This window comes from Papaver somniferum, chromosome 6 (assembly GCF_003573695.1).
Source record: "Papaver somniferum cultivar HN1 chromosome 6, ASM357369v1, whole genome shotgun sequence".
In the NCBI taxonomy this organism is placed as follows: domain Eukaryota; kingdom Viridiplantae; phylum Streptophyta; class Magnoliopsida; order Ranunculales; family Papaveraceae; genus Papaver; species Papaver somniferum.
In genome coordinates, this window is record NC_039363.1 from 54273913 (window position 1) to 54288595 (window position 14683).

Genomic DNA, 14683 nt, shown 5'->3' on the forward strand with positions numbered 1-14683 from the left:
GAAGAGTTTAGAATACAAAGGAAAGATCAGAAACGCGTAAAAATCCTAAAACAAGAAATTGCCGCAACTTGGCCGTGAAGAGAAGGAAAGAGATTTTGGAAGATTTGGGAGAGATTTAATCGGTATTCTTGATATAAATAGATGTCTTGGGTCATATAGAAGAGGTGTCGAGAGTTTGGGAACCTAAGGAGAGCCAGAGAAGAAGAAATCAGAGCTTTACCAAACTCTGTTTCTGCTGCTGCTGAAGAAGAAGAACGCGAAGAACATTGACGCTCGGTAGACAGTCGCAGAACAATGTCGTTGATTAACAGCTGAAGAACATTAAGTTGTTCAGGGCAGTCTTATTCTAGGGTCTTAAAATCAGCACAAAGCAACAGTTTTTCTGTAACAGTTCCATTGTAACAGCTGTTTTGCAACACCAATACACTGTTGCAAACAGTCTGTTTATTACTTTTCACTCTTTTAATCATCTTTTGAGCAACAAACACACATTTTGAGATCATGATTAATATGAGGAGCTAAACCCTATTGCTGAGGCGATAGAGGAAGCTATTTTTCCAACAAAAAGTGGTATATTCTATTTTATCTTTTTATTTGCAATAATTATATGATTATTTGCCTTGAACTATTATTGAATATGATTATTATTTGAGTGATTGTGATCTATTTTGATGGAGTATGCTTAGTTTTAAGACTTTTGATGCTTCATTATTGGTATTTGCAATTATTACTTTTGAAAATCTACTTGTTGCAATATTTTAGAATCAAATTAAACAAGAAAATTGCATAAATATAAGTATTGATTTAATCACTTTGAACTTGCAAAATAGTGGATTCTTAGCCTCAGTGTTTCTTTTAGTATTGATATCATCTTCGATTGAGTTTGCTATAATTTTTAGTGAGTTTTCTATTTTAGTATTAGAATTTAAGTCTAATTAATATCTTTCACAAGTCTGAAAATCGAACCACTTTTACCACTATCTACAAATCACATCAATTTTTGGCGCCGCCGACGCAGACTTGGTTTTAGGATTTTAGATTTATTTTATTTTATTTATTTTTGTCCTTTTTTATGTTTTTGGGTATTTATCTTGTGTTTACAGGTTCTGGATCATAAAGAAAATTGAGCCAAGGAGTTTGGTGATTTCATAAAGACTTGGAGCTAAAGATTAAAGCAAAAAGAATAGAAAAGAAGACAATTTTATTTTAGACAATTTTAGTTTAGGGTTTGTTTATTTTATTTTATTTTATTTAAAAAAACTGAGGGTTTATTATTTTTGTAATTTTTCTTTATTTTTTTGGACTTTTGAGACATTTTTTTTTATTACCCTACGGAAGGGTACTTTAAATATAAACTGTTTGCAGAGAAGGAGGACAATTACGATATTGTCTCGGCACCTTGGGTTCGTACACTAGACATCAGAGTCAGTGGCCCGAGTCGACTACAACCGATTCTTCCCCTGTCTGGAACGGGAGGTAAGATTCTAAACACTCGCGAATCCCCTGTCAGCGAGTTACTGTACTCCTTCGTATGAATATATGTTGAGGACTGAATACGGACATTTATTTTTCTAGTAAAGGGCAAGGACTGGCCATACAAGATAAGGGTTCGGATTTCATCATCGTTCTCTTCTTGTCCGCTTTAGGAACACGTAACCTTCGCGAACCTAAGCCTAAAATTTTGACTAGAACGAGACCGATAGGGTAACGAGCTTAACAGGAAAGTCATTCGAAAAATATTGGTTACTCTTTTAAGCATACTTCGAAGTTCTTGACGGTTTCTGTAAGTTGAATGCGTGACTGCGCCGCCTTGTGATACCGGTGAGGCCTTGGGTATCAAAGCTCCACCGAGCTTCCCTCGCCTCTATTTAACTTACGTTAACTCGGATTGATTCCAGAGGGGTTTGCTAAAATTGTAACGAATTCCCGTTCGAAGGATTAGAAGATGGTCTAGAAACAATCTAAGCGGAGCCATCATGTTTTTTGTTTGCTAGAAATCAATAGGTTTGATTTGGTTGAGTCGGCTTTGATCTGTGTTTGCTTACCCTTCCAATTTAGAAAATTCTATTGTATGCCTGAACGTAAAAGAGACGCACTAGGTAGATTTGTTAAAGAGAAACCTAGTAGTTCGAAGCGTCTCGATTACCTTAATCTAGAAAGTACGGCTTTTGAAGAGTCTGTTTTTGAACGTTCTTTGACTGAGGAGAGAATCCCTGTTGCTCCGATAGCGCCATAAATGGCAACTTTGAAAGCTTTGTTGAATCCAACTAGGATTACCCGTCCTTCGAGTATTAAGTTAGCTGAAACGGAGGCACCCTATGAACTGAAACCTGGGACCTTACAGATGCTCCCAATCTTTTTAGGGAAAGAAAATGAAAACCCTTATTACCATGTTAGGGATTTTGAAGAAATTTGTAGTACTCTAAGAATTAGAGGCTTAGATGATGATGCTTTGAAACTTAGGTTATTCACATTTTCCCTGAAAGATAAGGCCAAGTCGTGGCTGTATATTTTGGACTCCGAGTCAATTGAGACATATGAACAACTTACATCGGCCTTTTTCAATAAGTTCTTCCCTAGGCACAAAACATCGTCTATTAGGACGCAAATATGCACATTTTCACAGCAAGAGGGAGAATCTTTATATAGGTATTTGGAAAGGTTCAATGATTTATTATCCTAGTGTCCTCATCATGGTTTAGAAAAGGTTAGGCTAGTTCAGATCCTTTATGAGGGTTTAGATTATTCCACAACGACCATGGTTGAGTCTCTATGCGTTGGTGGATTTCAAAACCAAACTGTTGATGCGGCAATGGAATTTTTTAATGAAATCGCCGAAAAAACCTAGCAATGGGAAAATAATAGGGCACCCAAGAAAACAATTCTTTTAAGTAGAGAAAACGTTAATAGGGTAGAAGGAGGCTATGAATCAGATGCCAAAATTGATGCTATAGCAAAAAGGTTAGAAGCCTTAGAAGTGGGCCAGACTAGTGGTAGAGTGGAGCCTTTTTGGGAAGGCCAGAATATTGAAGAGCAGGCCAATGCTCTTTATAATAACACTAGATTTGATAACCGTCAAAAGATTGACCCATATTCAGAAACCTATAATCCTGGTTGGAGAAACCATCCGAACCTTTCGTGGTCTAAGGGCCAAAGTCAAGGTCAGTTTAGTAATTCTAAAGCTCCCCCAGGTTTTGGCTATACTAAGAATCCTTCAGGACTAGCTCAGTTTCAGAATCAGTCAGATAAGAAAATCCTAAGTTTAGAGGAATCTCTCGCCTTGTTAACTCAGCAAACTGCAAAATTCCAGTCATCCGTAGAACAGAGTCTACAAGCTAGTAACAGGATATGACAAGAAAATACTCAGGCTATTTCCGAGTTAAAAACCCAGGTTGGTCTGATAAGTGATTCTTTGAGAGAAAAAGGTAAGTTTCCTAGTCAAACATAACCCAACCCTAGAGGATTTCATGAATTAGGTGTAAAACCATCGAATCAATTGAATGTTGTTAGAACCCTTAGAAGTGGTAGAGTTGTAGACAATAAGGTAACCATGCCCGATAGTGAACATATTGTAGTTCACCCCTAAGGATCTCACCTCTCAGGACCATTAGCTGAAGAGATTGATAAAGTTTCTGATGATGTGAATTCGGTTCCTGAAAGGTCTGATTTTAGGCCTAGAGCCCCATTTCCTCAGCTGTTAGTACCAACAAAGAAGGAATCGAACTTTAATGACATAGTGGAGGTTTTTAAGCAAGTTACCATAAACCTTCCCTTATTAGATGCAATTAGGCAAATTCCTACTTATGCCAAGTTCCTTAAGGATATGTGTACGCGAAAGCGAAAACTTAGCTTCCATAAGAAATCCTTTTTAGCTAGTCACGTAAGTTCAATCATTCAGAACACCACAACTCCAAAGTACAAAGACCCAGGTTCTCCTACCATTGCTTGCACAATAGGTAAATTCCGGGTAGAAAAAGCTTTACTTGACTTAGGAGCCAGTGTGAACTTACTGCCATTCCATGTATACTTACAGCTAGGACTTGGTGAAATGAAACCTACTCAGATGACACTGCAGTTAGCTGATAGGTCTGTTAAAATCCCTCGAGGTGTTATCGAGGATGTTCTTATTGAGGTCGACAAGTTTATTTATCCAGTCGATTTCGTGGTCCTAGATACCCAACCTGTCCCTGACCCAGAGAACCAGATACCTGTGATTTTAGGTCGCCCATTTTTAGCTACGTCTAATGCGATCATTAACTGTCGAAATGGTGTGATGGGTTTATCTTTTGGAAATATGACTATGGAGATGAACATTTTTAATGTCAGTAAGCAACCTCATGAGATAGATGACACATGTGTTGAGGAGGTGAACATGATAGAAGCCTTAGTTCAAGAGTCATTACCAAACATCTTGTCTGAAGACCCATTAGAAAGTTGTCTATCCCATTTTGGTTTATATTTTGACGACGATAGCACTATTGAACAGGTGAATGCTCTATTAGTTTCTACCCCTGTGTTAGACACTGATAGATGGAAAGCTAGGTTCGAACCGTTACCAGTTTCCGAGACTACCCTAATTCCTTCTTTAGAAGAGCCAAAGTTGGACCTTAAACGCTAGTGGAAAACAGCAATTCCGCGACCGCCAGGACACGTCATATATACGAGTTAAACGACCTGTTCTAGGGTTCTCTAAATGGGTCGTTTATAAAGCGTTTTTTAATTGCATGACCCTTATTGCGTGGGTCTCTGAACATAGACCGTCTCTTACAGTAACTAGATGCTGACCCGCGATACCGGTCGTAGATTTGAATTATAATATAAAAAAATATAGATTCAGATCAATTGAAATGTCTGAATGGCTGAATCTGAATTAATCTTACTGGCATTTTAGTCAAACAGTCAAGTCAAGTTAAGTCAAACTATAGTCAAGTCAAATTAATGTCAAACTGAAATTCAAATGCAATCTCAAATTTAATAGCAATTCAAATGCAACTCAAATATAACTGATATTCAAGTGCAACTCAAATTTAACTGAAATTTATAATCAAACTGAGAATTTGAACATTCATTCATTTTATCCATTGAGTGTAAAATTACACAAAAAAATGATGAAATGCTGATTTCAGAGAATACATGTCCAAGATAGCTAGTAAATTCTAACAACAACCTGTGATTCAATCACGAAGAACTGAGTAAGTAAGATACAATTAGATTATGTACCAGCGCAATATTTAGATACGAATTGAATGTGTACAGTGAAAAAAGCCCCCATACTTGACTAAATCTCAGTATGATCTGCAAGCTTGCAGCTACAATCAGGACTCCTTGAGTTTCCATCATACTGTGTAAAAATCTCTGCAAGTAGAGAATACATGTGCATAAAACTAGATGAATCGTCAAAGTTAAGGAACATAAATGGAAAGAGGTGTAGAGATAATAAAAGTTTGTATGCAGAACTTACTTCATGAGGTTCAATGATTCGTTGTAGAGATGAGTCTCCGATAATGCAGAGGATAGGTACAATATCAGCAGAAGAACCACCAATGACTTCCAGTAATCTGGTTCCAAATAGAACTTGCAGAAATGTGTGTATGCCATATACAAATAGTGGTGTTTGTATCACTCGTATCTTGACACACTGAATGGAGCCTACGAAGATAAAAATCTTCCATTAAAACCAAATCAAATAAACATCAAAATTGAACATATCAATACACAAGACAGGGACTATTGATTCTTACAAAGGTACCACCATAATTGACAAGCATCCAATGCTTAAGCGCATTGAGCCTCTTCAAATGCTTCTTTAACCCTCTTGCTTGTTGCCACACCAAAATTAGTACACATAGATTAATGTCAAACTCAGGGAATCCAAATATACAGTCCTGTAATTTCATAAATATCTTATCCCTGGAAAGGAAACTCAAAACAACAATATGAGCATATCTCATAAGACATTGTCGCGGAAAATATACAGTGTAAGTAAGCCCAAGATTTATCATAGAACTTTCATAGTGAACACCCTGGACGAGTCGGATCAATAGCTGGTCATTATGTAATAGAAACAACATTACCAAATGAGCTACAATAAAGTTACGTCCAGATGAGCTACAGGGGAGTTACAGGAATTGAGAATAATTCTCAAGAATCCTCGAAAATGCTAATCAGTGAACATATTAACTGGGTTAAGTTAAGTTGCAAGGTAAAAGATTATAAGTGAGCTCATTTATTAGTATCAAATTAAATTCTATATTTCACAGATCAAAAATAACTTTTATGTTTTCACTCAAAAGATGCATACCAGCATTAAGGTCTTAGTAATTCAAACCCATATGCGGAACCAGTAAAATAAAGGAATGCTTACTTATAAAATCATTTGCTGAAGATCCCACATTAATCTACTGACTCCTTATATCATTGGATATGTTTTGCTGACAAAGAAGTCACCAATAATGTACCTGCAAACAAGATAGAATGTCAAGCCCAGTGAAACACAAGTTTATACGACTTTAACTGTACTCATGCCCCCCCACGTAGAGGTTCTGTACAAGATTCCAACAACAAAAATAAAGCAAAATGACAATGGAATTAACTAAGTATCCCATCTAGGGAAGGGAAGTCATGGAACTCAGTGAGTCCTTTTTACAAAAATCTATGAAAACAAGGTGAAATCTGTACAACAATTCAAAACTAAAATCAATATTTAAAAGACGGAACTCATTGGGTGATTTTAACAAGCATGTAATAGGATATCTCAAAGTTCAATTCATTCATCTGTTTATGATGGAAAACTAAATTTGGATGGCTACATTCAATCTTCACAAAAACATTTATATATCCGAAAACCAAGTCTGATAAAAGCAAACTAAGTGGCTGACATACAAACCATCCAATAACACCTAGAAAGTATTTCAATGTCTCATCCAAAATGGCTTCAATCGACAGGCTCCTCTCATCTGCATCAACAAGTATTACATAAAGCATCAATAGTCACCAGCAAATTCATCCAGCAGCATATGGAAAAAATTCTTAAACGAAAGAAATATTTTTACTATGTAATTCAGACTTGGTAAAATCCAACAGAGTTTAGCATAAGCCTCAAACTCATTCCTGTGATTGACATATTAGAAACAATTGAGAACCAAAGAAGCTCCCACAAAGGCACATGCTTGGATGTTGATAAAGCAATTGATTTAAAAACCACACCATACCCACTAACGCAGTCACAATTAAGTGGAATCCGATTAAAGTTGTTGCTAAAAAAGTAAACATATAAGAATTTAGTTCAACTGTATCTTCAAAAATAAGAACAAAAAAAAATAAGAATTTAGGGCATTGTGATTGAAATCAGCTTCAGAGGTGGAAAGGGGAGTTTAGCATCCAGTACTGTAGGAAATCACATACAAGAAACGAGTCATATTTGGTATAATATCCAATGAGTTAACTTTCTATAACAATCCGTAGGGATAACGAAGATGATAATATATGTAGAACTCAATACCTTAAAGCCTCTGTAGCTAAGATAACACCCACCAAAATCTCTACATAAAATTGATATCCACAGGTACAAGTAAATACAATCTCTCTAAAAATCAAAAACAAATCCATCATTAACTAAACAAAAGAATCCTAATCCACAAAATCCAACCCTAACTTAAATAGTGAGATTAGGGAAAAATAAAATTCGAAAGCCTAATTACATCACCTGATACAGTTTGAAGAAAATCAAATCCTAATTAAATGGATTCGTTTGCAGAAAATCATACACGACCCAGAGAATTTTCATACAAAATCTAAAGAAAAATGAAAATTTCTACAAACAAAACTTAGTGAAACCCTAATAAAACCCCCATATGAAATCCTTAATATCATTCCAAATCTAAGCAGAATTTCAGATCTACTGATTTCCTTTGTAAATAAGATAGCTTATCAAATGAAATTAGAGTTTTGATTTAGGGGATTTATATACGAATGATTGTTCCTGAAGTTTGGTAAACAAAACTAGAAAACGAACAACAACTAAAAGAAGATCGGTGTTGTTGGTGGTGCGCTAGAGGGATGATGGTGGTAAACAATTTTTGATGTATTGAAGATCGGTGTTGGTGGTGTTCATGGAAGTGAAGGGGACCGATGGTGGCTGGGAGGAGAAGAGAAAAAAGAAGAAACAAGGGAAAGAGATGCAAAGGTGAGAGAGATGGAAAGATATGAGGTGGGTGAAGAGATAAGGTTTTTGCGCCCGCTCACTTCAGAATTTAGATAGCTCAATCGTGGTCGTACACAGTGTGGGCCCTAAAATCCTGACATAAAACTACCAGATCTACATCGCAATTTAAGGGTCTCTGAATTGGAGGGCAGAATGGTAAATATATTTAGTTGTTCAGAGACCGCTATATAGGCTTTCGGATTTTTTGCGTGTTTTTACCATATCAGCGACCGCTATATTTGGTCAACGGTCCAACTACGGTCAACGAGGGTCTCAGATGTGGGTGGTATAATACCCATTTTCCACTAGTGAAACCGCTACCCGATACTCTAAAATATGTGTTTTTAGGCCCATCTGAGACTTTACCTGTGATTGTAGCTTCCAATTTGGATAGTGATCAGGAAAGTAGGCTAGTAAATGTACTTCAAGACAATAAGGAAGCTTTAGGGTGGACTATAGCAGACATTAAGGGTATAAGTCCTACTGTGTGTATGCATCAGATTCATTTAGAGGGAGACTCCAAACCTTATAGGGAGATGCAACGTCGACTGAACCCTAACATGAAAGAGGTAGTTCCAAAATAGGTGCTTAAGTTGTTAGATGCGGGTATTATTTACCCAATTTCATACAGTAAGTGGGTCAGCCCTGTTCAGGTTGTCCCCAAGAAATCAGGTATCACTGTAGTCCAGAATGATAATAATGAATTAATCCCAACCCGAGTGACCACGGGATGGCGTGTGTGTATTTACTATAGTAAATTGAACAAGGTCACAAGGAAGGATCACCTTCCCCTTCCTTTTATCGACCAAATGCTAGAGCGATTAGCTGGACATAGTCATTATTGCTTCTTAGATGGCTACTACGGTTATAATCAGATCGTTATTGCCCCAGAAGACCAAGAGAAAACCACTTTTACCTGTCCCTTTGGTACCTTTGCGTATAGACGCATGCCTTTCAGTCTATGTAATGCCCCTGCAACTTTTCAGCGTTGTATGATGAACATATTTTCTGATATGTTAGAATGGTTCTTAGAGGTCTTTATGGATTATTTTTCAGTGTTTGGTTCATCTTTCGATGAGTGCTTGCATCATTTGACATTAGTGTTTACTAGGTGTAAGGAAAAAAATTTAGTGCTTAATTGGGAAAAATGCCATTTCATGGTTAAATCAGGAATTGTATTAGGGCACATCGTCTCTTCGAAGGGTATAGAGGTAGACAAAGCCAAAGTTGACCTTATTAAGACTTTACAGGTCCCAAAAACCGTAAAAGATATTAGGTCATTCCTAGGGCATGCAGGTTTTTACCGTCGATTCATTAAGGATTTTAGCTTGATTTCTAGACCTCTTTGCAATTTGCTTGCAAAAGATGTTAAGTTTGTCTTTGATGATGCTTGTTTAGAGGCTTTTGAGAAGCTTAAAACTTTACTCACTACTGCCCCGATAGTCCAGGCACCTAACTGGAACCTACCCTTTGAGATTATGTGTGATTCTCCAGATTATGCTATAGGCGTCGTTTTAGGACAACGAGAAAACAAATTACTTCATGTGATTTATTATGCTAGCAAAACTCTGAATGATGCCCAAATGAACTACACAACTATCGAGAAGGAACTTTTAGCCATCGTGTTTGCCTTGGATAAGTTTAGGTCCTACCTATTAGGTTCTAAGATCATAATTTATACAGATCATGCTGCTTTGAAATACCTTTTATCTAAAAAGGATACCAAACCTAGATTGATTAGATTGATCCTATTGTTACAGGAATTTTCCCCAGACATTAGAGACAAAAAGGGTGCATAAAATGTAGTAGCAGATCACTTGTCTAGGCTAGTTGTTGGTTCCCCTAGTGATTCCCTTCCTATAAGGGATAGCTTTCCTGATGAACAATTGTTCTTTGTTTCCCAATCACCTTGGTATGCAAATATAGTGAATTATCTTTTTACTGGTCGAACCCCTCAACATTGGGGTAAGCAAAATCGTTCTAGGTTTTTAGCCGAGGTTAAGCATTTCTTTTGGGACGATCCTTATCTGTTTAAGTATTGTCCGGACCAGATTATTAGGAGATGTGTATCTGAGAGTGACCAGTCTAGTATTATCTCCTTTTGTCATGAGCATGCATGTGGGGGTCATTTTAGTGCTAAGAAGACTGCTTCTAAGATTTTGCAGTGTGGATTTTACTGGCCTTCGTTGTTTAAAGATTTCCATAGTCATTGTGTTTCTTTTGAGCGTTGCCAGAAGTTAGGAACCATTTCCCGTAGAAATATGATGCCTTTGAACCCTATTTTAGTGATTGAGGTCTTTGATGTGTGGGGAATTGATTTTATGGGTCCATTTCCTATTTCGTTTGGTTATCTTTACATACTTGTCGTTGTAGACTATGTGTCTAAGTGGGTTGAGGCGGTTCCGTGTAGAACGAATGACCACAAGGTCGTAGTCCAGTTTTTGAAAGTGAATATACTTACACGTTTTGGTACCCCGCGACTATAATTAGTGATGGAGGTTCACACTTTTGTAATAGACCATTTTCTCTTTTAATGGAACAATACGGTATTACCCATAAAGTAGCAACCCCATATCACCCTCAGACTAGTAGTCAGGTAGAGGTTTCCAATAGGGAAATTAAACGTATTCTAGAGAAAACAGTTAATCCAAATAGGAAAGACTGGTCGTCGAGGCTTACTGATGCCTTATGGGCTTACCATACTGCGTTTAAGACACCCATTGGAATGTCACCTTATCGTTTAGTGTTTGGCAAGGCATGTCACCTTCCTGTTGAGTTAGAGCATCGAGCCTATTGGGCTATTAAGAACTTAAACTTTTCACTTGACAAGGCAGGAGCTCAAAGAAAGCTCCAGCTCAATGAGTTGGACGAGATTCGTAGAGATGCATATGATAGTGCTAAGGAGTATAAGAACAAAATGAAACTTGTGCATGATAGGAATATTTTACGAAAGTCATTTTCTCCAGGTCAAAAATTTCTTCTGTATGACACTCGTTTGCATCTATTCCCCGGGAAGTTGCGCTCTCGGTGGACCGGTCCTTTTGTGGTCCGTACTATTTTTCCTCATGGCGCTGTTGAGATTGAGACACCAGATGGTAGTAGTTCTTCGAAGGTTAACGGTCAGCGATTGAAGCCATTTTTAGAGCCTTTTCCTACAGGTGATGTTGAGGAGGTCCCTCTGGAGGACCCTGTTTACCTTGATTGACCATCGAGGCGATTTTGTATGTTGTATAATATTTTTGTAGGTTTTTGGTTACACTTCACACAGGTACTATCTTTCCGACTTCTCTCTTTACTATTTTCTCATGTTACTTATATTTTTGGTACTGTTCTTTGATTAGAAACATTGAGGACAATGTTAGATTTAAGTTTGGGGGTGGGGTAGAAATTTTTGTTACCTTTTCGTTGCAATAAATAAACTCCAGAGCCTAGAAATTTATCCTATTAAGGATGGCACTTACCAATCTAAGTGGATGGAAGCATTTTGGTTGTAGGAGTTGAGGAACCAATCTGACTAGATGGAAACATCTAAAGAGTCTATTCATAAAAGCACAGAGCTCAGGTGTTAGAAATAACATGATAGTTTCACCATATCTCGTTGAGTCCTTTTCACTTCTGTTTTTATTTTGTTTTGTTTTTAAACTATGTTTCTCTAAGTGATTAGGTGGGGCTCACGATTCAAGTTGTTACCAATGCTAGGGTGAATTAGAGTGATTGAGATATAAGAAAAAAAAAAGACCAGACCATCAGACCAACTGGAATAAATTCAGTAAAGTCGACCACTGGAACCCTTGTATATGCCAGTTGTGTTGACCTAGAGTTAGGATTATCAATCATTGGTTCCCTTGTATATGCCAGTGTGTTGATATTAGTCAGACTAGTATCTCAGTCCATTAGGATAGGTTCATTTTTGCGGAGGCCTTCAGACAGATATGAGAAACACCGTTCACCTAGTAAACATCAAAACCATCTATGTTTTTCTATATCCATCTTCTTGATCTATCCATGTGATTAGTTTTGACTCCGGATATTGATGTCCATAGTGCGACTATCTGAGTAGAGCTCTGTCACTTCATATGAATTTTAGTATGCTTGAGTGCAAACTCGTGTACAACAATTGGAATTTCGCATCAGGGTACTTCCTCCTGTAGTCAATAAGTATGCCAACCAAGGAGATTCTTTAGTGCCTTCCAAGGTTCTGTGTAGATAGCTAGGGTCTGGAGTATAAAGGTTTTGTGGATATACCTCTGGTAAGACCTCCGGAGACAACACTCCGCCACTAGGGACACCTAGGGGTTTAAAGGCTTATTGCATACGCTAAATGCAATCGACGATGCATGCGACAGTGAGTTAGGATTTTATTTCTATTTTATTTTTGCTCGAGGACTAGAAAATAATAGGTTTGGGGGTATTTGATAGACACATTTTTGTGTCTGATTTGTCTCGATTCTATATATTGTTAGGGCTCATTTTTGTACTTGTTATGGTGTTTTATTTATTTGTAGGTATTTTTGGCTAACAAATATTTTTGGAAAAAATTGGCTCGAAAAGCTGTCGGAAAGCACCCGGAGGACATTTGCTATTCGGACTCTCACTTTGGATAAGGGGTAACCTAATTACTAAGGGGAATCCCATTTCCAAGCAGTTGCTAATCGCACCCCTACTCTGGAGAGGGGGCAACCATCTTCAACATTCAAAAACCAGGTTTTTGGCGGGAAAAAAATGCAGTTAAAGAACAGTTTTGGCAATCGTGATTTGGAGGAGTTTGAGGTCGATTAAAACTCTGATTTTCATAGGATAGATTCCTTATGGGTCTAGGAATCTGATATGGGTGTTTAAATCGATTAGATTGGGCTCAATCGACGGATTTTTCTCACAACAGAAAATATGGAAAGTCACGTGTGTGACCTGTTTTAGGGAATTTTAGAGAGATTAAAACGCTGTAAACCTTCCCAAAGATTTGTATCTATCTAAGGAAGAGTTTAGAATAAAAAGGAAATCTCAAAAACGCGTAGAAATCCTAAAACAAGAAATTGCCGCAACTTGGCCGTGAAGAGAAGGAAAGAGATTTTGGAAGATTTGGGAGAGATTTAATCGGTATTTTTGATATAAATAGATGTCTTGGGTCATATAGAAGAGGTGTCGAGAGTTTGGGAACCTAAGGAGAGCCAGAGAAGAAGAAATCAGAGGTTTACCAAACTCTGTTTCTGCTGCTGCTGAAGAAGAAGAACACGAAGAACATTGACGCTCGGTAGACAGTCGCAGAACAGTGTCGTTGATTAACAGCTGAAGAACATTAAGCTGTTCAGGGCAGTCTTATTTTTGGGTCTTAAAATCAGCGACAAAGCAACAGTTTTTCTGTAACAGTTCCATTGTAATAGCTGTTTTGCAACACCAATACACTGTTGCAAACAGTCTGTGTTATTACTTTTCACTCTTTTAATCATCTTTTGAGCAACAAACACACATTTTGAGATCGTGATTAATATGAGGAGATAAATCCCATTGCTGGGGCGATAGAGGAAGCTATTTTCCAACAAAAAGTGGTATATTCTATTTTATCTTTTTATTTGCAATAATTATATGATTATTTGCCTTGAACTATTATTGAATATGATTTTTATTTGAGTGATTGTGATCTATTTTGATTGAGTATGCTTAGTTTTAAGACTTTTGATGCTTCATACTTGGTATTTACAATTATTACTTTTGAAAATCTACTTGTTGCAATATTTTAGAATCAAATTAAACAAGAAAATTGCATAAATATAAGTATTGGTTTAATCACTTTGAACTTGGAAAATAGTGGAATCTTAGCCTCAGTGTTTCTTTTAGTATTGATATCATCTTCGATTGAGTTTACTATAATTTTTAGTGAGTTTTCTATTTTAGTATTAGAATTTAAGTCTAATTAATATCCTTCACAAGTCTGAGAATCGAACCACTTTTACCACTATCTACAAATCACATCAGCACTCATCACTTTTCATGTCTCCGTTTCTTTGCAGAATGATGGCACGAGTTTTTACAATTTTAACCCTAAACTGAAAACCACCATCAACATTAAGTCCCCTGCTTAGCACGTAATAGTGGCATTGTTGCGGGGTAAACATGAGATGGTGACAGACGAGGATAAAAACCGAAAGGACAAGGCATAAGTAGATTACCAGGAAAATTTGATTGGCCTTTAGTAATGGACCCGAGAGGCCAGTGATCTTGTACTGGCGTGTTGTTCGGCCAGGAAACTTTGGCGTTAGGGAGCGTTGGCACCGGTTTGGCCACGGAACTCTGCATCACGGAGCGTTGGCTTGGACGTAGATATTTGCTTCCTGGAGAGTTGGCGCTTATTTGGGCATGACTGAATCCAAAGCGGATTCCTTTTCCTACCCAAACTCCCAAGGCGTCGTGCATATACAAAGGGCGTCACACATATTTTTATTCTTGCTTCGTTGGCTTTACTTTTGCAGTGGAGAGCTTCTT

General features: G+C 37.3%; 1 pseudogene; it reads right to left on the reverse strand.

The window, feature by feature from the left end:
* Window positions 1-2600: 2600 nt before the first annotated feature.
* Window positions 2601-2700, reverse strand: LOC113292168 (annotated as a pseudogene).
* Window positions 2701-14683: the final 11983 nt, after the last annotated feature.